The following is a 27136-nucleotide window of genomic DNA, read 5'->3' on the forward strand; positions in this document are numbered from 1 at the left end:
TATGTATGGAGGATGGCCCCAAAGTCCTGGTCCCCCTGTCTCTCCAGAGCCCTTGTGTAGACGTGGAGTTTGGGTTTGGATTTAGGTTTAAGATAACCCAAGGGAATCTAGCACTTCCCAGGAACACGTGTGTTTCCCCATTTATCCAAGTCTTTTACGTCTGAAGGGTTTTGTTTTGAAATTCACATAACTGTGGAGATCTTGAGAGTAGAGCGCACTGTTTATTTCTTTTTCATCCTCCTATTGGGTATAGTGCTCAGACGCCAAAGGGGCCTAAACCATTAGCTAACCGAATGAATGAAAGAGCTACTATTGAGCTCTTGACTTGCCCTCCCTTAAAAACAGCCCACCTGCCCTGCCTCCGGCAGAGCTTCTCTTCTGCTTTGTATTGGATTTTTCCTGTGTATGTATGACAGTGTCGAAGAGAGATGCCCCGTGTCCTGCTCTCATTCCCACGAGACGGGGTCTCTGGCTGACCTTGGAGTGAGGCCAGCTACCAGCAAATGCCAGGTGTCTCTGTGCCCCCTCAGCACTAGGGTTCCAGGGTCTCACAGCCACACCCGGAGAGCTGCGCACGTATGGGGTTTGGGATTGGAGCCTGCACAGGTTCTCCCAGTCCTGCTGAGTTTGAAGGCCGAGGTGGGTGCGGAGAGTGAAAGTAAGGATAAAAACGTGTCCTTGTGTAAGGCTGGGGAGTCTCACTGGCCAGGAACTTGCCTAGTACCACAAGGCTCTGGGTTCTGTTCCTAGTGCTGGGGGAAGGAGAAAAAAAGAACGAACGTGGCAGGGAAAATTCTTGATTAAAGTATGCGGAATAGCTCCAAGTGAGAATGAAACAAGCGGTTCCTTGAGTCAGATTGGAATGAGTTTTCATTGGTGTGGCGGTTTGAATGAGACTGCCCCTCCCCCTGCCCCCTGCCCCCACAGGCTTGTATGGTTGAATGTTTGGTCTTAATGAGCAGAATTGTTTGGAGATGATTAGGAGTTGTGGCCTTGTCAGAGAGGGTGTTTCACTAGGGCTGGGCTTTGATGTTTCAAAAGCCTAAGTCAGGCGCAGGCTCTCTTCCTTGGCCTGCAGCTTGAGGATCAGATGGGTGCTTTTAGCTGCTTCTCCAGCACCACGCACCTGCTGCCGAGCTCCCTGCCATGATGGTCATGGACTAACCCTCTGAAACTATAAGCCATTAAATGCTCCTCTAGAGGCTGCCTTGGCCATGGTGTCTTTTCATATCAACAGAGCTGTAACTAAGACAATCAGCATATGTACGTATATATATTTATGCATATGTGTGTATATATGTGTGTGTATATATATAATTTATTTACTCAATCTTATGTGCTTTGGTGTGGAGGTGTCAGCCTAGAACCAGAGTTACAGACAGTTGTGAGCTGGGAATTAAACCCAGGTCCTCTAGAAGGGTAGCCCATGCTCTTAGCCACTGAGCTGTCTCTCCGGCCCCGCCAATCAGCATACATTAGCCCTCCAGCTTTGCGTTTGTGTCATGAGTGCTGATGTTAGTCCAGCAGAGAGAGACCCATGCGGTGTGCGGCAAGGCCATTTGCTGCCTGTGAAGTTAGAGATGCTGGTGAAACTTCCGTGCACTCTGCCAGCAGGGCCAGCTGAGCAGACGCCCACAGGGCGGATAGAGGAGAGGCCTGGAGAAGACCATCTCATCAGGAGTGTCTGTGGAGAGTCGCACAAGAACGCAGGTGTGTGCGCACGCGCGTGGGGCGGGGGGGTGGGGGCAGAGGTCAACCCCAGGTGTCATCCCTCGGGACCCATCCTCCTTGCATTTTGAGATAGGGTTTCATATTGGCGTGTTTGTCTGCAGTTAGGCTGGCTGGCCAACCGGAAGCTGGGATCCCTATGTCTCTGCCTCCTCAGCAGGAGTGTAAGTGCTGCCACACCCAGCTTTCAAGTAGGTGCTAGGGAGTGACTTCAGGTCCTTTTCTGCTTCACAGGGCAAGCGCTTTCCCTAGCTGCCCAGCTCCTAATCTGAATTTTAACCTCTAACGTCATGAAATTTTCATGGTATAATTTATGGCTTTTGTATGACTAAGTAAAGCTTGCTGGTTTATTATATAAAATACAAACTTAGCTGTGCAAAAACATACACTTGCCAAGTATAATTGGACTTAATGGCTAGCTAAAGCCTTCCCTTCTGCCTTTGTCTGGAAACATAATCCCTATTTTGGGGCAGAACTGACAATTTACTTGATTTAGTTGATTTTTTTTTTTTTTTTCACTCCTCAGAGTTACCATAGAGGTATACAAACTTGAGTCCTACTAAGGGATAGGCACAAGGCAGGAGAGCTGTGAGGAGTTCCTGTAACCTTATACCACAAATGTATTTTAAATGTAAGTTGGAAAGGCAGGGGGTATATGGTACAGTGGAAGAACACTTGCCTAGTCTGGGCAAAACTCTGATGGGCCAAATCCTCAACACTTCAAAAATCAAACTGACAAACAAGGAAACAAATATATGTTGGACTTTCCTCACACAGGCAACAGGCTTTGGTCATCCTTGCACAGCGTCCACTCTGTCTACTCTGGTTCTTCCATGTGGTAAACCCAGATATCTGTCTTATGTAAATCTCCTGGTGGCTTCCTCATGGGCCAACTACATAAAACCTACTTGATCAGAATTGGTGACCCCAGAGAAATGACATGACCCTGAGAGTAGAGACACCTGCTGCCAAGCCTGACAACTGAAAAAAAAAAATCTTCCTATGATGGTACATGTGCATAATCCAGCTTACTTGGAAAGCTGCAGCATCAGAAAAAAATAGTAAGGTTGGGGCCAACCTAGGCATAAACTTAGCAAGATTTTTCATCAAAACAAACATTTTTAAAGGGTTGGGGGTGATCTACATAGCATCATGCTTACCTAACATAATCAAGGCCTTGGCTTGATCCCAGTATTTCAACCAACCAATCAAAGTTATTCTTTAAATGACACATCACACATACATATACACACAGTGAGTGTTCAGCCACTCCAGAGACACGTCAAGGCCAAACTGAGAAAACTGTGACAAGAAGTCTGTGCTTTGGCCTTCAAAGCTGTGCTGTGTGTCTCCTTTTACACAAGACTCGTCAGATGCCTCGGCCTCCTTCTTGACTCCTCACAGCACTGTGAGGGAATGGAGAAAGCATGGTTGCTTTCTTCTTCCACTGTAAAGCATCACCCCCACACATCCCACCTCACCACCTGTTCTATAACCTCTTGTCCTTGAGCCACAAAGGGAGAGTGAGATAATGGTTGTAGGGTATCCACCAGAGAAGATTTGCTTGGACATGAGTTTAAGCCAATAGAAAGTCTTTATCAGCCAGCTGGAAAACTACACTGGATCAGGATCACAGTGTAGCACCAAGCCTTTCTCAGCGGGAGCTTTTAAGAACACACTCATATCCTGAGTTGACATACCTCAGTTAACAAGAACAGTCAGCTAGAAGTGGAACTACAGAAGTGAAAAAGCAACATTAGCACATTTAGGGGCTTTCCCAGAACTGTGGACTTTGATGGATTAGGTCTTTGTTTTGGCAGGTGATACTGTCTACATACTGAGTTTTACGGTCTGAATGGTACTTCCATCATGGAATCAGTTGTACTGAAGTCTGAGGGTCTACTGAGGTCTAGAGGCTGTTACAACACGGACCCTCTCTCTATTCTCAGATTCCTCAAACCAAGCCTATGAACTGTAGCTCGTGAGTGCCTATTGTTCCCCTGCTGACTCTTAGAACTCTGGGAGCTGGGTATTAGGGGCCAGACACTGCTTTTGCTGCCCCAAGACTCTTGTTCACAGTGAACAGATCTTTTTTTGTTTTGTTTTGTGTTTTTTTTTTTTTCTTTTCTTCTCTTGTCATCTCTTCTCTTGCCTTTACTCTTTTTCAAGACAGTATCTCATGTATCCCAAGCTGGTCATGAACTAGATATATAGCCAACAATGACTTTGAATCTCTGGTCCTCCTGCCTCCACCATCTGAGTTCTGGGATTACAGCCATATGCCACCATACCCAGTTTATGTGGTGCCAGGACCTCATGTATATTAAGCAAGCATTCAGTTAACTATACTGCATCTCCAGACTGAAGATTTTTAATCAAGAGAAGTGATAGGGAAAGTAGCCTTCGGAGCCTGCTCTGGACATTTACAGTGGCCTTTCCGATAGCATAAGAGAAAAAGCTTATTACAAGAGCGACGAAACATCTGTTAAGTGTTTGAAGTATTGACTGCCACAGTTTCTCCAACAGATGAGCATGATATCCCATGTATATGATCTACATCCTTGTAAAATGCTGGGTCTGTCTTTTCAGCATCGGTTACAGTGATCAATGGCCTTGGAGGCCAGTGAGGAGAGACCTTTATGACTCATGGCTTTATAAGAAATAAAGTCTGATGCTCACTCTCAAAATAAAGTGTCTTGACTCAGCTTTGGTCTAATTACAGGTAAACAGAAAATAACCCACTTCAAACTCTGCTAGTCTAGCTACTCTCCCCAATTCCCTCCCCCCCCAAAAAAAAAAACCCTGGAGGGTTAGAGTAAAAAAGTTATTACAGCCAAGTTTGCCTAACAACCTGAAGATTTGACATGATCATGTGCCTCATACGCTTTAAAACAAACAGGATGTAAAACAGAGATGAACTCATTGGGCCGGCTGGGTGTGTTTTGTCAACGTGATACAAGCTAGAGTCATTTGGGAAGAGGAAACCTGAGCTGAGAAAATGCCCTCACCAGATTGGCCTGTGGGCAAGCCCATGGGATATTTTCTTGCTTAGTGACCTATGTGGGAAGGCCCAGCCTATTTTGGGCATTTCCACCCCTGAGCTGGTGATCCTGGATGGTGTAAAAAAGCAGATGAACAAGCCATGAGGAGCAAGGCAGGAGGAGTGCTCTTCCATGACTTCTGCTTTGGTCCCTGCCTCTGACTCCTGCTTTGAGTTCCCTTCTGGACCCCACTCAGTGGCAGTGTGACCTGAGAGTTACAAGCTTCCTTCCCAAGTTGCTCCTAGTTCTAGTCATGGTGTTTTATCACAGCACTAAAAATTCTAAGTATGATACCCACGCAGTGTATGCTATGAAGTAGACGTCTGAAATGACCTGTGAGATTGTACCCTCCTGACTACTCAGGCAATAAGGAAAGTGAGGAAGGAACCTGTGTAAGGGCTTAAAAACTGCTCTGTACTCAATCAGCAGGCCTGCCACTCTGGGCTGACACCTGGCTTTGTAAAGCCATAAAAGAAACTGCCCTGCTGTCACTACTCGAAGTCTCCAATGTTCTTATTATGAAGGGTTCTCTTATTAGAGGGTGGAAGTCTTTATTTCTCACAGCTATAGACACCACCTCCCATTTCCTTAGCCTTTCCTTAGCATTTTTTTTAAAGATTTTATTTCTAATTGTGTATATGTTCATATATGTACATTTGTGTGTGGGTTTGTGCACATGAGTGCAGGTGCCCTGGAATGCCTGGAGTTGGAGTGACAGGTGGTTGTGAGCTGCCCGACCCATGATGCAGGATATTTGATCCCACTGTGAATCTTGAGATTGTGAATTGGAAAAAAAACCTGTTTCTTGTTGTGGTATGGCTAATCCCTCACACACATCTTTAACAGAAGAGCTTTCTGTAAGTAAGAGTTAAATAAAGCCAACCATAGGTCAAGAGGCAGAACAAGCAACCAGTTGACAGGAAGTGAACAAAAGAAAACACAGGAAGGAGGGACATTGAGTTGAAGGGTTTCTAAGGCAGCATGGAGGAGAAAGAGCTTTTTCCTTCTGGGACATCAGCTGAGTAGGAAGGTCAGCTGGGTACTTTCTCTACCTGAGATAGCAGGCTTTCACCCCAGTATCTAGCTCCTGAGTCTTTAATGGTAAAATAGAATGTTTGGGATTTTCATTCTTTATAACAACAAACATGGGTGCTAGGAACTGAATTCAGGTCCTGTGCAAGAGCAGCACTGAGCTCTTAACCACTTACCTTTCCAGCCCATCTTGTAGAATTTAAATTACCATATAAAATGGTAGAAGTATCTGGACTTTGTGGAGGTCCATTAAGGCAAAGCTACTTCCTTCTGGTCAAAAGAACAGAATCTAAGTTCAAGCTCTGGCCTTGGCTAGAGAAACCTGACGTCCTGTGCTACACAAAGCATTGCACACTATTGCCTCTTCCTTTTAGGTTAACTCAATTAGGCCTGTCAATCGCTTGGGCAGGAGTTTATCCTTATCCTCACCCCAGGGCAAACTGGTTCACCCAAAGACATGGTCAGGAACTGGAGGAATAATTATTCCCTTAATGAGATACTCTACTGGTCCTTCCCAGAAGTTCCTCCATTGGGGCAGAGTCTTTCTAGCAGCACTTCAGAGTCTGTCTTCGTTTCAGTTTTCACTCAAAAAGTGATAGCCTGACCTCCTTGTTTCTAGCTAAGCTTGCTTCCAAGGGGCAGGGATTCTTATGAACTTCAGTTTAATTCTATCCTTACTCTTATCTCTTGCCTAAACCTGAATAGTGCTCCTCATAAAACTACCTTATAATTTTATTTACAAAAAGGAAATTCATTAAGATAGGAGAACTAAGTAAACCAGATTTCTTTTTAACTTAAAAAAATTACTAAATCTTCAGGCCTGCTTATAAATTATATCGTTTAAGCAATGGCACTTTAGACCCCTCTAAATCTATATTTAAACCTCTCTAATTTATATTTGTTCGTGTCAGTGTGACTCTTCCTCTTGAGAACCCAGCGTCATGCCTTGGGTTGTGCTGCCCTGTTCCTAAGCCTCCCACTTCTCTCCCTCCCTACCTGCCTGTGCTTAATCTGGCATGTACTATCTATTATCTCTCCTTAATAACTTGATGACTTTATTTCACTCTTTTAAAAAAAAGAATTACGCCTATTTATTTCATTGATTATGTATGTGTTGGGGGATGGGATGCATGATTAGCATGGCATTCTGGTGGAGGTCAGAGGACAACTTCCTTCTACCATGTGGATCCTGGGGGTCCTGGAGAGCAAACTCTTATGTCATCAAACTTGGCAGCAAGTGCCTTTATCTTCTGAGCCACCTTGCTAGCACACACTGCTCACCTGTTATTCTTCCTGAAGTTCTTTTCTGCAGCATAATCAAGGATCAAGCTTCACTAGGAAGGTTGAGAACCACTGAAGTAGATGAACTGAGAAAGCCTGAGGATGAAGGACCATGAGAGAAAGTAGAAGCACAGACAGCATTTGCATGTGTCTCCAGTGATGATTATTTTCCCATTGAGTTTCTGGTTCAGAACAGATCTTCATGACAACTTCCTCCTTTGGGAAAAAGCACAATTGAGCTGGGTTTCTGTCTCTTACAGTCAAAGAAGTAGCAGGAAATGTAAGTAATTCTTGAGTTCACTGTAGAAAAAAAAAGACCAGTTTCAAAACTGTATGAATGGAGGGGGCTATAGCTGGGATAGAAAGTGAATAACCTGTAATTAATAAAAATAAAATTAAAATTAAATAAAACTGTATGAAGAGGCTGCTGAGGGGCTGGAGCTATGGCTCAGTGATTAAGAACATTGGCTGCTCTCTCAGAGGACCCAGGTTCAATCCTCAGCAACCATATGGCGGCTCATAAGCATCTGCAACTCCAGTTCCAAGGGACCCAATGTCTTCTTCGGGTCTTCGACAAGTGGTTCACAGACCACACAAACAGGAAAAACACCCATATGCAGAAAATAATGAAATAGTTTTTAAAAAAGCTTTGAAAGCCAGCCAGGACTACATAGTAAGACTCTACTGTTTTGCTTTCTGATAACATCTCTTGACATTTTGGAATATTTTTCATTCCACTTTTGTACATCTCTACATAAACTAAATCATGATTTTTGGTGTGATTTTTAAAATGCATACCTTTATCACCCACAGATTACACCACAGGCATTTCTACGTCAATAGCCTTCAAAATGCAATTATTCCTGTGACAGTTAATGTCCTTGATATTTTATTAAGTGGATCCAATTATGTAGGTATGAGTGCAAGGAATGATTCCACTTGACTCTTTCCGTTTCTAAGGATAAGATCTGTGACATAATTAATAAGAAAGAAGAAAGTTGGTCAACATGAAAAGGCAGCATTTATCTTTGCCAAATGGGAGAGAGAAAGAGGCCTTGTAGAATGCAGTTTCCTTGGGAAATACATATCACTGCTAAAAGCCAGTGTTTTCTTTCTCATTTACTATTTAACCAAATAGGCGGAAGTAGTTCTAGAAAGAAAATGTCAACATTTGCTAAGCAACCCTTGTAACAGGCACTGAACTGTGAACCTTATATAGAAGACTCCTTTAAAAGTACTCAAATATTTATATGTAATGTTTAGTTAACAAATGGGTATTCCTAAGTCCCTTGTTGATAGTGTAAGAAAAGAGACACCAGCATAATCCTGGGTAGAGTTTCATGGTAGATGCGTATTTATAAAACTGGTATTATGTTAATATAAAAGTTAAGGTGAAGGTATCCAGGAAGGCTGCTGGCTGCCCAAATTTCCTTCCCAGGAGGCTCTGCTCCATACAGCTCATGGTTGGCAGTTGAGCAGCAGATAGGTCACTTCTGTCTTGAGAACATTTCTCAAGACTTTTCTAGCCATTGCTTTTATTATATGAAGGCAGAAAGGGCTAGGGATGAAGATTCCAGGAAGGGAACCCACGTCTTTACCCTAAGAATAATCAGGATTGTTAAACTGTTGAACTCACTTTCTCTGTGGACTCTGGTTGCTTCCTTTGAAAATGCACCTTTTCAGAATACCTAACAATCATCTGTAATAATTTGTCCTCATACCCACAGATAAGTATAGTTCTCACTCCTCATCAAGGAAGCTTCTTTTTGCAATGAATGGAGACCATTACAGAAAACCACAACCAATCAAAATGCAGAGTTGTGGAGCCCAGTCCCAACAGATACATCTAGAAAACACTCCTGCACCTATAGCTCCTATGGCTCAGGCAACACTGAGGAAGATGGGGTAGGAAGATGATGAGGCCTGACCTAAGGCGGCAGCAGATCCCAGCTCTTCCTGCAGCGGGGCTGGCTGAACTTCTCCTTTCTTCTCCGACTTGCTCTCCTTGTTGGAAACAGCTTGTAATGAACTACCCTAAAGGCACAGAAGCACAGCCTTTCTTAATAAAGTCTCTCACTTTTCTTGCTGAAATGAAACATTGTGAGTGGAATTTTAGAAATCTCACCTATAAAAGGGTGATCAGATTGGAGAGAAACAGAGGAAAATGAGATATGAAAGAAGTCTCCAGAGTAGTCCAGGTACACCCTGCTGGCTGGGCCCAGAGTGGATTCTCAGGGGGAAGAAAAGGGGGAAGGACACAGGAGACAGAGAGTAGGGGCCCTCAGTAGACTCTGAGGGCCAGTTAGGATTGGGGAGTAAGGGAAAGCAAGGAAGGGGGGAGTAGGCAAGGAGGAAGAGAAAAGGAAAGGGATAAAAGGGAAGGGGGCACAAAAAGGAAAAGGTTTTGTGGCCATTTTGTATGGGCAATAAATAAGGATTTGAGGTTCCTTTGCACATATAAGGTAATAGAAGTCGGGCTGATGAGATGACTCAGTAGGCAAGGCACTTGCCACCAAGCCCGGTGATCTGAGGTCAGTCCTTGGTGGAAGGAAAGAACTGACTCCTGCAAGTTGCCCTCTGGCCTCTGCTCCTGCCATCACACACACACACACACAAAGTGCTCATAAGATAATGAAAGCTTTGGGAATGAAAACCACGGGAAGAAGGTTAAGGGAAGAGACTGGGGTTTTAGATGTAGCTCAATGGTAGCTCAATGGTGTGTTGTGCAGCATGCAAGAGGCTCTGGGTTGGACTCCTGCCCATCCACCAAAAAGGATGTTGGAGTTGGGGTGGGGCACTTGCTTGAGGAAGAAAAACAGATCATGACATAGAAGCTGAACCAGGTTAGACTGTTCCTCATGGACTGAACGAGGAGATTAAAGAGCTGGGAAAGAAGAGTGAGCAAAGGTTTTTTGAACAGACAAGTTACAACAGCCAGGGCTCAACTGCAAGGACTAAGTGTGGACAGGAACCCAGGGATGACCCAGAGAGCCATGGTTCCATGAATGTTCCAATTGGAAATGTAGAAAGAGTAAGGACTTCTCTTCCTATTTCCTCTGTAATAGAACTGACATTTTAATCCCCTGTAAGGGTATTATCAGAGGCCTCTTTTATATTAACGTAGTGTACCGGAGATGCAAACATCTCCATATGCATTGCTGTTGCTTTCTCTCTCTCTCTTTTGAGACAGGGTTTCTCCATACAGCCTTGGCTGTTCTAAAACTCAGTCAGTAGACCAGGCTGGCCTTGAACTCACAGAGATCCACCTTCCTCTACTGCCCAAGTGCTCAGATTAAAGGCATGCGTCACCACTACCCAGCACTTTTAATTTATTTTTATCATTAAACTTGTTTTAATGAATCTCAAAAAGTTCTGTGACAGATTTTTGGCTAGTTTCCATTAAAAAGCATTGATTTTAAAAACTAGTAAGACTGCTACACACACACACACACACACACACACACACACACACACACAGAAAGAGAGAGAGACAAGTTCACAAAACATTCTCCTTCCCTTCTGACAGTTTTAAAATGTGTTGGTATCACTAATCTGTCTTTTACCATTAAACATAAACATCCAGTTGAGACAAATGCCTGGGACTGTTCCTCCCCCACTGATTAAGACAGCAGTAGCAAGGGATAATATTCATTTAGCTTCCTGAGCTCTCTGGGCAGCGTGGCAACCTTGCCAGCTCCAGCAGCCTTCTTGTCCACAGCTTTGATAATACCCATGGCAACTGTCTTCCTCATGTTGCAAACAGCAAAACCCAGTGAAGAATAGTCAGAGAAGCTCTCAACATATACAGGCTTGCCTAGGACTTATGAACAATGGCTGCATCACCAGATTTCAAGCATTTAGGGCCATCCTCCAGTTTCTTACCAGAACAGCAAACAATCTTCTAATCTTCTAAGATCAACAAACTTGCAAGCTTTGTAATTAGCGTGACAGTGCAGAACAGGGCCCTAGTCAGCACTAACTTGGCCTTGATGGTTGGGGATAATCTCCTGGTCAGCAAAGTCAGCTGCTTCCACTCCGGGGTACATTTGCTGTCACCAGCAACATTACCATATCTAACTTCTCTGACACACACAGTCTTTACATCGAAGCCCAGACTGCCCCCAGAAAAAGCTTCACTCACAGCCTCGTGGTACAGTTCAGCTGCACTTTACAACACTGGCTGGAGAAAAGAGAAGCACCATGGCCAGGTTTGAGAACACAGTCTCCACTCTACCCTAATGCCACCAATTTTACAGATATCCTGGAGGGGCAGCCACAGAGGTTTGCCAGTTAGATGAGTTGGTGGCAAGATAAAATCCAAAGCTCCCAGCAATGTGGTTCCATTAACACCACCTCTTAACAGGTGAATCTCCAGGCCCTGAACCAAGACATATCACCTGGCTCCAGCATGCTGTCACTATTCCAACCAGAACACCGCACAAATGTTACTGTGTTGGGGTTGTAGCCAACTTTTTACTGCAGGTCCTGATTTCTTTAACAGCCTCTTCCCATCTGTAGAGTGTAGGGTGGGTCAGTGGAATCCGTTTTGCTTGCACCAGCAATTAGCTGTTTCATGCCCAGTGTGTAAGCCAGAAGCGCATGCTCACAGGTCTGCTTGTTCTTGGCTATAGCAGCTTCGAACTCACTGACACTGCCAGCACCAATCAGGAAAGCACAATCAGCCTAAGATGTGTCTGGAATCTTTTTTTTTTTTTTTTAATAAAAATCTGTGTCCTCGAGCATCAGTGATGGTGGCATGATGTTTGCTGGTCTCAGGTTCCCAGAGGGGGCGTCAACAGTGACACCATGCAAACTCTTGCTCTTGCACCGTCTCGGCAGCCTTCTCAGACTGTGCAGCGCGGTTCACCGGTCAACCCACAGCAGCTCTGTAGGCCACGTGGCCAGCATGGTAGAAGTGCCTGAGTGATGACAGTGTTGATGCCACTCTTTTCCTTTCGTGTTCTGGCCTCGAGTTAAGAGCGGTGGTGATTTCTACAGCACCTGCGTTCTTGCAGCAAACCCATCTCAAAAACAAAACAAGTAAACAATACGAACATGGCTTCCTCCACGTGTGTTTGCTAAGTGGAATCAGACAGCCTGGTTGTGGCACTGTCCTGTTGCTTCTATATCCTATAGGAGGCGCCCCCCCCCCCCCCCCCCCCCCCGCTCAAGGGACGCTCAATAGCCAGGAGCCAGAGTGGAAAGAAGGACCCAGAAAAGAAAACCTGATCCAAGTGCAGAGAGTCTAACAACTATGTGGGGCACTGGGATCCAAACTCGGAGATGTGTCATAGATGGAGCTTCAAACTCACCAGGCATCTGTTGGGATTCTTGTGCCTCCGCCCCTCTCCAGCCACGGGCATCCACTGGAATTTATGTGTCTCAGTCATTCTTTACTTTGACAGCTTGGCCACTTTCTGCCTGAGTCAAGCCTGGATAAGTTCTCCTTGTGCCTGGAACATACTGAATCCTTATTCCCCGGCGTCTGCCGTGTCATTATGAAGAAACCCAACAAGTTTTGAATTTGCTCACATAGGAGACGTGTGTATCAAACTGGAAACGGCTTGTGTTGTGTTATGTTTTCCTCACCACCTACTGTAAACAGATGCTGTTTGATTTCTTGGCTTTTAACTAATCTTGCAAAAGTCACAAAACATTTCTTTCTTGGAGTCTTGCTACTCCTTGCCAGTGCTGTATGGCTTAGATCCTCTGGAGGTGGGGCAGCATTACTTACTATGCTTCAAAGGTTGTTAGAGGTTCTTAAAATCAGTGACAGCTGTGAAAGTGCTCAGTATGGTGAAGGCACTATTAAATGTTAAATAAATAGATAGCTGTTTTATTTAATAAAAGTTCAAGTTTAGATTAAGGATTAAGTCCCATAACCATCCAGTTAATTATGTATGTTTATAAAGCAAAAGACAGTGTGGGTCAACTCTTCAATTCTGGAAATTCAGCCCTGTAACTAGAATTCTGAGGCTGGGGACACCGCTCGGGTAGAAACAGGAGGTATTGCCAAACGCCCACTGGGCTTTGAGGACAGAGAACACTGCTCCTTTATGAAGGAGGGGCAGCCTCACATTCCAGACCGGGCAGAAACCAAGTAACTTAGATTGAAGCAGGAGGAAGCTGGCAGCGCCTGTGAGGCCTAGGCGTGGGAGGAGGCCACCATAGCCGCTGTGTAAGGACATTTGCACTCTACTCCTGACTCAGTGTGGTGAGAAAAGCAAGAGGGAGAGATGTGGACCTAAATTGTGTCTGACCGCTCCCAGGTTTTAATAGGAAACTATTTGGAAACAACAACAACATTGTTGTCCTCCGTTCAGTGGGGGTCTGAAACTCAGCTTTGGGACAGAGAATGGGGGTTCTGTTTCTCTCAGGGGCAGCTAGAGCGCCTAGGGTGAGGTCCAAGTGCGATAAGTCTAGATATGGAAAAGGTTTTCCACAGAGTGTTATAGTTTGGCTCTTTTAGGATGAGGTCGCTCATGGTCCAAAGCCTATGGCAATACCAGAGTGTTACAGCTCTTAGTCAAGCTGCTGCGCTGAGCAAGGCAGAGGCGCAGGCCAAGGCCCATGCCTGGTCGGCTTAGTGCCAAGACACAGGCCCAGGAAGGCCCAGGCCCAGCGGGCTGGAGGGCAGGCCCCGTGTGACTTGACCCAGCAGAGGATAAATGATGAATGTCAGTCTTGACATGAGAAAGCCTAAACCTGCATGTGAAATCAAGGGCAATATATGCCTGGGCAGAGAGAGGGATTTCCAGGGTGAATGTGTTTGATTAGCTGGGGTCAAGGGGTTAGAGATACTCCATGGTCTTATCACAAGAAGGAAAATACAGGCCTTAATTATCCTATGGGGAGAAAGGAGACACAGGATCTCCAAGTACAACTGAACGTCAGTGCTAGACTAAGATCCTTAGCAGGGTGGGGCATTTCTAGGAATTCCTAGCACAGTTTTCTTATGAGAGAATGGTCTGGCCTATAATCTGTTCTGAGGGCTATGTGACCTCCTTACAAGATCTGGAATTACCCAGAAAAGGGTAGGATAAAACCCCGATGAGAAAAAGGAATATCATCATAGACAGAGCACAAATAAATTGGCTATTGGGAGATGACCAGCTTCAACCACAGAGCTCCACACATTGTTTTTGTAGTAGTCAAATGTTGGAGAGCGCCTATTGTTTCCATCTAATGTTTATGTATATTTGTCTGTGATTATATGAGTATAGTAAGAGTGTATAAATGAGTATATTACGGTGGTTTGAATGAGCATGGCCCCCTGGTGGTTTGAATGAGAATGGCTCCCATAGGCTCATATATTTCAACGATTGGTCAGTTCCCAGCTAGAAACTCTTTGGAAAGGATCAGGAAGTGTGGCCTTGTTGGAGAAGGTGTATCATGAGGGTGGGCTTTGAGATTTCAAAAGCGTGTGCCATTCTCAGTTAATTCTTTGCTTCCTGCTTATAGATGAGATGTAAGCTGTCAGTTACTGCTCCAGGACCATACTTATCTGCCTGTTGCCATGCTCCCTACCAAAAACAAACAAACAAAAAACCAAAAACCACTAAGAGGTTTGATAAGGAAAACTTAGAGGGAGCTGGAGAGATAGATAGCTCAACAGTTAAGAGTACTGGGCTGCTCTTCCAGAGGTCCTGAGTTTAATTCCCAGCAACCACATGGTGGGCTCATAACCATCTATACTGAGATCTGATGCCCTCTTCTAGCATCTAGGTGTACATACAGAAAGAACATTCATTCATATACAAAAATAAATAAAAATTAAAAAAAAAAAACTTAGAGGAAGCCAGATGTGGTGTTGCATGCCTTTAATCCCAGCACTTAGGAAGCCAGAGGCAGGTGGACTTCTGGTTCAGGACCAGTCCAGGACAGCCATAGGCTACACAGAGAAACCCTGTCTCAAAGAAAAAAAAAAACAATTAAAAAAAAAGGATCCTTACAGGATAAGAGACTACTACCAACACAAAGTCTTGGACCAACCATCATGGCTCCAAACAAATAGCTAAGACAAATGTTAGTATTTGCAGGCATCATAAAATCCATGTTGCTGTCTGTACCTATTGTGGATTATATCATATATCAGTTGTCCTAAGTCTCTTATTATGAAGAGGAAAGTACTCTTCTATAATATTGAAAAATCTGAATGTCTCAAGGCAATTTCAACTGTAATGGAGAAGCTAAAGATATTCGAATGAATTCAGGCAAGTTTTTTGTTGTTTTGTTTTGTTTTGTTTTTGGCTGTGAGCTGTTGGCATGCAGGGTCAGAAGACACGACTTTGTTGGAGGTGGGCTCTGCCCTGTACACAGAAGGATGTTTGGCACCACCATAGGCTACTAGAGGCTAATAGCATTCATCTTACTCCCAAACTGTGACAAATTTTCCCCTGCAGGTGGGTTGAGAAACACTGAATTTGTTGAGCCTCGATTGTTGTATTAAGAGCAAATACTATGGTGACGCATGCCAGTAATCACAGCGTTCATTTTATCCTCAAGTTGTGACAATATCCCCTGGAGGGTGTGGGAGGAGAATACACCAAGCAACAATGAAGTTGTTAAACCTCATCTTCCGTATGAATAGACCGCATGGTGAAGTGTGCCTATAATGTTAAAAAACGTGAGTTATAGGGGATATACATGCATATTTTATACAGCTTAGATAGATAATACTTCTAGTATCGGTATGTGAGATACCCTCTTATGGACTGCTACTGGTCAGGGGGGCCCCAAAGGTCCCTAAAACAACACTGACTCTAGCCATCCCTCTTGGCTGCCCAGAACTAGATGATAAGACCCTTTTGCTGAAGACACCATGCACTTCTATTGCAAGATATAAAGAAATGAAGCAGGAGCTGAGCTGGACGCTTCCTCCTGGCTACACAGCTTTCATAATGCTGGTAGGTGCTACACTGGCTGATGGGGGGAAAGTCATTAATAATCCTACTAAGATCTGAGTCCTTTTTTTTTTTTCATGGATTACTGAGGCTTTTATTTTGCATGTAGAAGTGCTGTGGGAAGATGTTACCTGTGGCCACCCTAGAGACTATACTGGAGTTATGAGAGCTCCAGACACGAGCTGGACAGTGAGGTGACAGGAACAATGATCCGAACCAATCACATGATTACAAAGCTGAGGTTTGCATTGGGGCTCCAGGTGGTCAGGTAAGGCTTTGGAAGCTAAGGAAGCAAGCGGTGACGTGGAAGGGCAAGCACCTGGCCAGCCTTGGGCTTCCTTGATGACATCAGGGACAGGAAGGATCTAAGGAGCTGGTGGCTCCAGGGATCTCTACACTGCGCGTTAGCTTTACTTCACCAGGGGGTTCCTGAAGGACCTGCCAGCAAACGTGGCCTGGCTGCCCTGCTCTTCCTTGAGTCTAAGGATCTGACTACATAGCCAGGCTCTCAGACAAGGGGCACCCTTCTTGATCTGCCCAGTCCACCACCAGGTCAGCGATGAAAGTACCTTCGGTCTCCCCAGGGCAGTGGGGCACCATCACGCCCCAGCCATTGGACTGCGCCAGCTTAGGCCTGCAGAGACAGGTCACGGAGCCTATCTGGTTCACTTTGAGCAGGAGGCAATTGCAGGACTTCTCGTCCACAGCCTTGGCAATTCCCTTAGGGCTGGTCACTGTGAGATCATCCCCAACCACCTGGATGCCTGTGCTAGGTGTGAACTGTAGAGCTCCTTTTTAAATTCTTAAAGCCTCTCCCTTCTAACCCCCAACCCTAAGTAGGAGAAAGTGGGGAGAGAGGCCACAGACCCCTTTACTTGTCTTGGCTGTTTAGGCTCCATGGGTCTTTGGGAGACACACCAATCTCCTTCAACAGCAAACACAGCCAGCTATGTCCTCCAAGTTGATGCACCCCCGAGCGTCCCTCTCCGTCTGTCTGCTCCAAATCACCACATGGTTAGTCTCTGGTTTCTCCAAACTGCCACTTGCCGCCACCAAAAGTGCCAAATGTTCTCTTTCTGGGCTCTCATATTTATACCCCAGAGCCCCAGTCCACGCCCCTCTCCATGCCACATGCGGCAGGCTGTTACCAACTGGCAAAGACCACGCCCCACCTGAGACAACTATCAGCTGTGGACAAACTAAAGCCCAACTAAAATCCCACATTTGGGATTAAAACAAAAACATATTCATGTAACATAACTGAGTTTACAAAGAAACCAAAACTTGCACTCCAGTGAACTGCCAAGCTTCCCAGTCATCCTGGTCAAAGGGATCGTCAATGGAGACACCCCTGGATACTCCGGGATGAAGAACTTGCACAGGTCAGCCAGCTAGTCGGGTGTCTGTACCTGCTGGAACTCATCAGGAGACTTGGAGTGCAGGTCCTACTTGCCAGACCTGTAGAATTCAGAGGCAACATGTCCATGCAGATGGTGACCTGGTCAGTGTGGCAATTGTTCTTCAGCAGTTCCAGCACTTCTCTGTTCTCCAGAATGTTAGGTACATTCTTCTCCTTGATGACATTCTTCAGGTGGTAGTAAACCTTCGCTCCAGTGTGAACGGCTTCCCGGAAACAGGAAGCCCCCACGGCGAGGATCAGGAACTCTTGCATGGCCAGCTTGTTGTCTGTGTTCATCACCCTGAAAGCTGGGACCGGCAGGGTAACTTCAGAGTTGCCAGCCAGTGGTCAGCTTTAGATTCATACATGAGACCATTATGGATATTTGGACAGTATCATACCCAGGTCCCATAGACTGTCTTGGTTAAAAATCACTGGGTCACAAAACAAAACAAAACACATGAACATAAAAAGGGAACTTGTAGAGAGAAGGGAGTGTTGATAGGTTGAGAAAGATGAAAGAGGGTGTGAATAAGATTAATCCAGATGCACTACATACACGTATGAAATTATAAAAACATAAATTTTAATTATTAATTTTTTAAAGTGGGCTCTCCTCCATGCAGCGCAGAAGAATTGGCTTTGACAAGGAAGTTCTGAGCAGGAACAAGGAAACAGTGGGTGGCTTTACACTGAGCTAGTTTTTGTGCTGGTTTTAAAGCACAGGGACCTTCCCTGAACTGGCTCGAGTTGCCTGGGCCCCCGAAGCTTAGGTGCTGTCTCTTGGTTTTAGGAACAATGGCTGGTCTGTTGGAGGATTTTCTTCCTTCCTGAGAGTTGCAGTTTAATTGCATGGCATGAATGACTTCATTTTGGTCTTCTGGGGCCTGGTGCAGAAACTCAATCTAGAACAGTGGCTTCTCCTAAATTCCACTGAACACTGAGAGATCTTCTGATTCCAACCAAGGTGTTTATGAAAATTAATATATGTGCTTGCTTTACGGTATCAAGAGAAGCAGGTGAAGCACCCAACCCACAGGACTTCTTGAGACTAGGAAGAGCGACTAAATATTTGGGGGTTGCTTTATGTTGCATAGCCCTGGAATGAGGGGGGGGAGTGGGCTTTACTAATGTGTTAATCTAGGCTAGACTAAGATAGTTAGGTGCCATGCTTAGAAGTACTGGCAAACCTGCTGTCCTTAGTTGATTATAGAGGGAATTACGTCCACCTTCCAAGGGACCCTTCTGATGACAGCAAATGGTGCCCTGCCCACATCCCTGATGCCACTTACACATGCCAGCAGATTCCCAAGAACAAGCAGCTCTCAGAGAGGAAAAGAGCTTATGTATCATCTCCCTCTGTTAAGACAGCTCTGAGTACATGCCGCAGAGTTCCTCCAAGTGTGCCAGGGGGGTTTTAGCCCAGATGCCCAGGGCAAGTGCTCACACACATGCACATATACACATTTGAAACAAGATCTCATGTATCCCAGGCTAGCCTCAAATTTGCTATGTATCTGAAGATAACCTTAAACTTCTGATCCTTCTGCTTCTGCCTTCCAAGTGCTGGCATTAAGGGGATCCACAACCACTCCTGGCTTTTCATTCATACGTGTGTGTGTTTGCAAGCGGTACCCACAAAGGCCAGAAGATACTGGGTCCCTTGGAACTGGAGCTCCAGACTGTTGTGAGCTATCATACTGGGATCTAAATCCGACTCTTCTACAAAAGCAGCAATGTTCATCGCTGAAGCATCTTTCCAGCCCCTCGTTTGTGTACTTTTTATTGTCTGCTTTCTCAGTTCTTTGTGTCATCAGGACACAGTTGCTCAGGATTTCTACATAAAGACACTACTTTCTCCCAAATTCCTGTCTCAGAGTCAGCTTCTGAAGGGACCAACCTAAGACATACGGATCTTCAGCAAAGCCCCTAAGTAACAGTCATGGCAGCCAGAAGGTCACAGATTAGGACTCTCATGCAACTTTTAGTTACAGTTTCTATGACATGTCATGGCCAACAGCAACTTGGGGAGGAAAGTGTTTATTATGTTTATACTTCCAGATCACAGTTTATCATCCAAGGCAGTTGGAGCCTGAACTCAAACTGGGAAGGACCTGGAAGCAGGAGCTGATGCAGAGGCCATGGAGGGGTGCTGTTTACTGGCTCGCTCCTCATTGCTTGCTTAGCCTTCTCACTTATAGAACCCAGAACCACCAGCCCAGAGATGTCCCTGTCCACAACAGGCTAGGTCTTCCCATCAATCACTAAGAAAATATCCTCCAGACTTGCCTGCCTACAGCCTGCTCTTAGAGCAGCATTTTTCTCAACCGAGGTTCCCTCCTTTCAGATAACTCTAATTTGTGTCAAGCTGACATAAAACTAGCCAGAACAAACTCTCCGGAATGAGACGCGGCCGACAGCTATGACTATGACAGAACGTCTAGTAACTGCAATCATGCGTGCACTGCCTGTACACTTTATAGCATGTCACAAATTGACCTAAGCTAGGGCGATGGTTAACCTTGATTGCCAACTTGACTAGACTGAAAAGCACCTGTGAGTAAGACACACTTCTAGATGTGTCTGGAAGATGTTTCCAGACATGGTTTGCTAGGAGAAGAAAATCTTAAAATTAGTACTATCTCAGAGGCAAAGGTCTAGGTGGAATTCAAGGGGAGGAGAAAGCCCATGAGTGAAGGCATTCATTCCTATCCTCCTTCCAGCTATTCACTCCCTCGCCCCTACCCTTCCTGACCATAAGGGGTACAGCCTCCCCACTTTCATGTAGCAGTTTCCTCTGAGTTTAAATATTCCATCCTGGAAGGAAGTTCCTTAAAGATCAGAGAGTTCCAAAGCATCGGTTCTCAGCCTGTGGATTGTGAACGCTATCTCCAAAAAATTAACATTAGGATTCATAACAGCAGCAACATTACAGTTACAAAGTAGTGGCAAAAATAATTTTATGGTTGGGGGTCTCCACTACATGAGGAACTGTATTAAAGGGTCAACAACGTTAGGAAGGCTAAGAACCACTGTAAAGGAAAGTTTTGTTAAGACTCAGGAAGTCCCTGAAACTGACTAAATATACAAAGCCCCTCCATCCCCGAAGTTATATAAACAGTAAGAATTATGGAGCTGCCTGGAGACCTCTCTGTCTCCTCTCTCTCTCTCTCTCTCTCTTTCTCTTTGTCCTCCCCCAGAAGAAAAATAACTTTTCCCAATATAATATTTTTATTATTTGGAATTTTGTACAATGTACCCTTATTACACTCGTTTCCCCATTGCTGCCATCGTTGTGCCCTCCCTACCACCAAAACCAACCAGCCAACCAACCAACCAAACAAACAAACAAAAAACCACCACATCCAATTTGTGTTGCCCATATACTCACTGGAACATGGTGGAAACTGAAGACTCCTATCTCTTGAGCTACCTACAAGTAACGCAGTGAGCTCCGGGTTCCAGTTTTTTTTTGAGTCCTCAGTCATACTGGGGTGGGCTTTTGCTTATGCAGCTGCTTTTGAGTTGTCCTGCTTCTATAAGCAATGCCTCAGCCATACTCCGTACTAATCCCAATATACAGATTGGTTCACCAATTTGAACTTTGGTGGTATTGCTACTTTGGTCTTTCACTAGTCTTAGTATGGGGAAATTATATTTATTACATTTATTACCTTTGATATATATATATGACACAGTCAAAATGCTGTTTTACATTGTGAAAGCCTTACTTCTAACACAGTCAACAACAAGGAATGCTGAGCTGCTTCTGTATCTCTGCTTGTTTCTGACCTTGGGAAAACAATTACTTACAGAACCGTCTGAAAAGGCAGTTACCAAATCACTCCCACTCCTACAGAGTCCCTACTGTTTTGTTTTCTGAGACAGGGTTTCTCTCTGTAGCCTTGGCTGCCCTGGACTTTGTAGATCAGGCTGGCCTCGAACTAACAGTGATCCCTCTGCCTCTGCCTCCCTGAGTGCTGGGATTGAAGGTGTGCGCCACGCCCAGCTCAGAATTACCTCTGTTCAGTAACCCTACTAAAACTTACACATGTTATGTGGATTTGTACCTCGGGGCCCGGTGTTCCCCAGAGCATTAGCTCAGCTGGTGGCCAGCCTAATTCAACTACAGCCTCGTTTGTGATCTCTGTGTACACTGAAAGAATTCTTACTGGACTTAATCTGAGAGTTACTCTGCAATTACAGCCTCCCCAGGAAAAGTTTCACATGGCAGCCGCATGCTCCTGCTCCCATGATGCACTGCATCACTAGGTACCCTAACATGGTCATTCGGCCATCACACCACTCTTCAGGGAAACAGCAGCAGCTCGGGGAGGGTACAGGTGGGCAGGGACCGCAGCTCCTTAGAGGCTGGTGCGAGGCAGTCAAAGTCAGCCCCCTTCCAAGGATCCCAAATATACAAACACTAATGACGCCAACGATCGTGTTCCCAGCTTGGTGGGGGCCCACTCTGTCCTCAGGCCTCTGCACAACACCTTCTGGGAAAGCTTCACTCCTGAGCCAGTGCAACATGCTCTGGGCTCTACGAACTGTGACAGGGAGGGTGTAGATCTTGCTCCAATCCTTAGGCTGCTGGTCCTATGGATTTGTAGGCATGAGGGTGGAGCTGCTGCAGTTTTTCCAGCCAACCACAACCCTCGAGTACTCACTCACCTCACCTTTGAAACAGTTCTAACACTCTATGTTAAACCCTCTGCCGTAGATTTTTTACATCTTATCTTTATATTTTTAGTTGTAGGTATTTTTTTTTTTTTCCCAACATAGTACTTGTAACCTGCTTAAACTCTCTAGCCCCTCTGTGAGTCTGGTGTTTTGAGTGGTCAGTGCATGGCTATTCCTAAACCCCTAACGGCATTTTTATTCATTATTTGGTAAATTCACATAATGCACCCTGATCACACTCACTTCCCAGTCCTCCTGGGCCCACGCCCTCCCCCAACTTTGTGTACTCCCACACCAAAACAACAAAAAAACAAAGCAAACAAAAAACAAAACCAAACCAAAATCCAATTTGTGTTACCCATATCCTCACTGGTTACCCACTGGTCCAACTCCTGGTGTCCAGCCCCTTTAAAGAAAACTGAGTCCTTCCCCATGCTCATCCCCGGCAGAAGCCATCAATTGTGAAGAACTGCACTTCAGCATCGTATCACGTATAGCCCTGGCAGCCCTGAACTCACATTTAGACCAGGGTGGCCTCTGCTTGTGCCCCAAGTGCTGGGATTAAAGGCGTGTGCAGCCATGCCCGGCTCTTTATCACACTTCTGAAGAGTTCTTTTCCATGGCTTCCTGTCTTGTCTGTTGCTTTTTGGGGAGTAGGGTAGGCAGTATAGCTGTATGTGTCTGTATGTGGCTATGGGCATCGGACTGTAGGTGTCCTCAGAGGCTGGAGGCACTGAACCCCCTGGAGCTCCAGTTGCAGGGGGTTGAGAGCCACCATATGGGTGGTGGGAATTAAACCCTGGTCTTCTAGAAGAAGACCTGCAGGTACTCTTAACCACTGAACCATCTTTCCTGCCCCCAAATCTCTTGGCTCTGAGGTAGATTTTGACAACACCTGAAGTGCTTATCCTTTATGGATGCCTTTGGAACTTGTGTTCCTGCCTAGGCTATGTCAATGTTCACTGTTCCTGGAATGGAAAGTTTTACTAACAAACTCTGTAATACTAGCTAAATTTATTGAGCGTTTCCCTCATAATAGGCACTTCACAGGAACTTATTTTTAATCCTCTAGAACTTCCCAGAGGTGGGTTCCATAAATGATAACTTTTTACAGAGGAGGAAAGTTATAAGGCAGGGGCCTGGACACAAGCATTGGGTGTCAGGAAGCCTAGATCCTTGACAACTATACTTCATGGCCTCTCATGAGGCCAATGCCAGAATCAACTGTTAAAAAGTGTGAGAATCCGAAAAGAAAAGTCTGAGTTGGTAATAGTATAAAGATAGCTCTCAAAGTCTGTTTATAAATTCAAAGATGTGCAGACATCGGGAACAGAATCCTCCATGAAGCTGTGCCCCAAAAGAGCCATCTGAGTACTCTCGTCACCAGAAATTTGACTAATATTTTGAAAATAATTTCTGTTGGCAATTGGGGAGATAAAAATTTTAAGTAAAGGCCCCTCAAGCAAAGCTTGGTGCCACACTCCTGTAATCCTAACACTCAGGGAAGCAGAGGCAGGCAGATCTCTGTGAGTTCGAGGCCAGCTTAGTACAAAGTGAGTCTAGAACAGCCAAGACAACACAAAAAAAACCTGTCAAAAAAAGGCAAAAAAAAAAAAAAAAAAAAAAAAAGGCCCACAAGAACTGAGACTACACAGCATCTCTAAAGTCAATCTTGACACACACATAAAAGACCTTAAATAATAGCAACTCAGTTTTAATAGATATATCCACAAAAAAAACTAAAGCCAAAAAAATCTGTGACTGCCTTCAGAGTAAGCACTGAAAGTATATGGGAACATGACAAAAGTGGGGAGGGACTAGAGTCCTAAAACGCTGAAAACAGTGATCTAAACAGCAGAAGATGATGCAGAGACCAAGAGAATAGAGAGAAGGGGCTGAGGGATGGGAGACATTCTAGTTCTGTCTTCAATTTCTAAGATACTACATCAACCCATTTTCCTCTTTTCCAAATTCTGCTATATCCTTGTGGGGCCAGGTAGCTTGATAAGGCTGTGTCGTCTTTCTCCCCTTTAAAGATCAATATACTCCTGTAAGTATTTCTCCTCCCGTGCCTCCAATTATTTCTTAGATGATTTATACTTCTTCCCAAATGGTGGTGCATACCAAGATTGTTCTATTCCCTCAGCACGTGGGAGGCAGAAGCAGGCAGATCTCCGTGAGTTTGAGGTCAGCCTGGTCTATGGAGTGAGTTCCAGGCCAGTGACGGCTACTTAGTGAGACCCTTGTCTCAAAAGAAAGAAACAAAATGCCTAGCAAATAATGCAAGAATATAAAAAAGTCTTGCCTGATTGCTACTCCTCCATCTTTGCACTGTTGCCATTTGTTTTAGTAAGCATCTAGCTGGGCTTACTAAAACAAATGGCAACAGTGATTTAAAGGATCTACTGATACTTCAACCTAGCTTAATTTTTAGCACCATCACAAAGTACCTATGAACGTCACACTCAGAATCATCCAATAACCAAATAGTTGCTTTGTTAATTTCCTCCCTTTTGTTTTCTTTTTAGTTCCTGGAGATTGAATCCAGAGCTTTGTGCATTCTAGGTGGGGTACCTGAGTTACATCACAAGCCCTTTTTGTTCTGTTCTGAAGTAAAATTTAAATACAATAAAACACCACTGTTGTGATTATTATTTTTTCAGAGACAGGGTTTCTCTCTGTAGCCTTAGCTATCCTGGAACTCCCTCTGTAGACCAGATTGGCCTCGAACTCACAGAGGTGTGCCTGACTCTGCCTCCAGTTGTGTGCCACCACCAACTGGCTTTGAAGCGAGGTTTTTGAATATACCTTCATTTAGGATTCAAAGGCAACAGTTTTTTTGTTTGTTTTATAAGACTATAATTTTTTATAAGTGGCCAAAAAGCTCATAATCTTCATGACTATATACTTCATACCCTTTAATTACTAAAGACAATATAAAAGATAAGCAACTAGACCTAAACCACAAATTAGGCTACTAATGCCTGTTGTTAAAGACATTAAACCTCCAACTGAACTTGTTACTTTCCACTTGAATATTAAATGACATGTAAATACTGACTCTGCACTGCCCACTCCGCTCAGGCTCTCAATGTCACCTGTAAGCCCACCTGGGATACTGTTGGGTTTCAGACTCAGGACAAGAGGCTGAGGTACCTATTTAACCTATCAAATTGCGTCAGGGCTCCAGGCTTTCCCCGGCATCCCTCAGGCCCTACCTGTTGCAAGGTGTGTCTGGCATACCCCTGAACTTCCCAGCCCTGGGGCTGGGCTTCCCTGCCCAGAGGCTCTTTCCTGTATAACCTAGACATTTTGCCCTCCTCCCTCATCCCCTTTTCTCTCTTCCCGAGTGCCCAGATGCTCCTTGTCTCGCGCTGCCAGTCAGTGTCTGCGTAGCGATTTCCCTGGCCCCATTCCTTGGGATGGATGTAACGGTCAAAGAGCTGCCTCCAAATAAACCTGCCCTTGTGTGTTTTAAGACAGGGTTTCTCTGTGTAGCGTTGGCTATCCTTGTTGGTCGCTTTGTAGACCAGACTGGCCTCGAACTCCCAGAGATTTGCCTACCTCTGGACCCCGAGTGCTGGGATTGCAGGTGTGTGCCACTGTGCCCAGCCTTTTTTTTTTTTTTTTTCCCAACCTAAATTGGCTTATTTCATTAGTCGAGAAAACCACTAGATACTTTTCTAGCAAATGGGAATCCACATCAAATGGGACCCCTCTCCTTTCCCTATCATAATATTTTTCAGGGTGGTGTACGGGTTTAGCAGAGGGGTGTTGGGAGATTCTTGATAGCCCTATTAGCCTCTTATTTGATGCCATTAAAAAACACTTCACCAGAAAAGGAAGGGGGGATTTTTTTTTTGGCTCAGTTTGAGGGTACAGTCCATTAAAGCAGCAAGAACATCAGGTGGCCTGACGTGTCTGCAGTCTGAAAGCAGAGCGATGGCTGGTGCTCTGCTGGCTCTCTCCTTTTATTTGGCCTGGGCTCCGCCAGCCCATGGACTAGTGCTGTCCATATTCAGGGTGACCAGCTTGTCTCCTAGGTGAATCAAGTTGACAGGTCAGCCCAGAAGCGTAAATGTTGGCATCATAAGGACATACGGCACTGCAGATCCTATCCCCTGTAACAGGATGTGCACGTGCATGTGCGCGTGATTCCAGGTGCTTAGCTCCCATTTGTCCTGACCCCGCTATAAACATGAGCTGCAGTAGGGGCATAACCATGGCCATGGAGAACCACTTTGTCTACAATCAGAGGAGGAGCTGGGTGGGAGGGGGCTTTAGTCAGGTTATTTCTGTAGTGTGTCCCACAAAAGGACAGGAGTTGGGTGACATGAAGCACAAGGTTAGTTCTCAACAGAAACCATTTCTCATTCTGCTTTTTTTCTGGATAGGAAATGCTCCATTTTATTTCCTCATTAACTACTCCCTATACCCTTGGCCAAAACCAAGAAAGCAGCAAAACTGAGAGACCACAGATTGCACAAGACCAAGAGATGGAAAAATAAGTGACTCTGCAGGGTCTTAACCAGTTAAGAATATAACAGAAATATCTAAAATAGAGGTCTGGGGAGGGGACTGAGGGAGAGAGGCTGGAGAGTAGCTAAGGACACTGCTCTTGCAGAAGACTTGGGTTTGGCAACCATCTGCAACCCGTTTCAGGGGATCCAATGCCCTCGTTTGATTTTTGCAGTAACAGGCACACATGTGGTACACACACATAACTCACATATAGGCAAACACTCATGCATATAATATAAATCAGTCATTCAAAGTAAGTCTGAGAGGAATGTGGCAACAAAACCCCAGGGGAGTAAAGGCTGGCTTTCTGGACACAGGAGAGGAAGCTGGCCAGACGGGGAAGGGTATTTCATGGTATGGACCAGCAAAAGCATGGGAAGAAGGTGGGACGAGTCAGAGACAGATAGTCTCAGAACTAAACAAGCTACATGATCCACATTAGTGAGTGTTAAAATCAATGACACAAAACTCTGTTCTCCTAGGTCATCTGCTCTGGACAAGCTCACCTTTCACATCGGGAAGGCAAACAAAGGCCATCTCTCAGCTTT

The 27136-nt window shown here is 45.0% G+C and overlaps 2 pseudogenes; both read right to left on the reverse strand.

Annotated features, from left to right (window-relative positions):
* Positions 1 to 10702: 10702 nt before the first annotated feature.
* On the reverse strand, positions 10703 to 12106 carry LOC129671892 (elongation factor 1-alpha 1-like; annotated as a pseudogene).
* Positions 12107 to 16395: 4289 nt separating this feature from the next.
* On the reverse strand, positions 16396 to 17732 carry LOC129671893 (alpha-enolase-like; annotated as a pseudogene).
* Positions 17733 to 27136: the final 9404 nt, after the last annotated feature.

Source organism: Psammomys obesus, unplaced genomic scaffold, assembly GCF_907164565.1.
Source record: "Psammomys obesus unplaced genomic scaffold, mPsaObe1.curated_primary_1811, whole genome shotgun sequence".
Taxonomy (NCBI): Eukaryota; Metazoa; Chordata; class Mammalia; order Rodentia; family Muridae; genus Psammomys; species Psammomys obesus.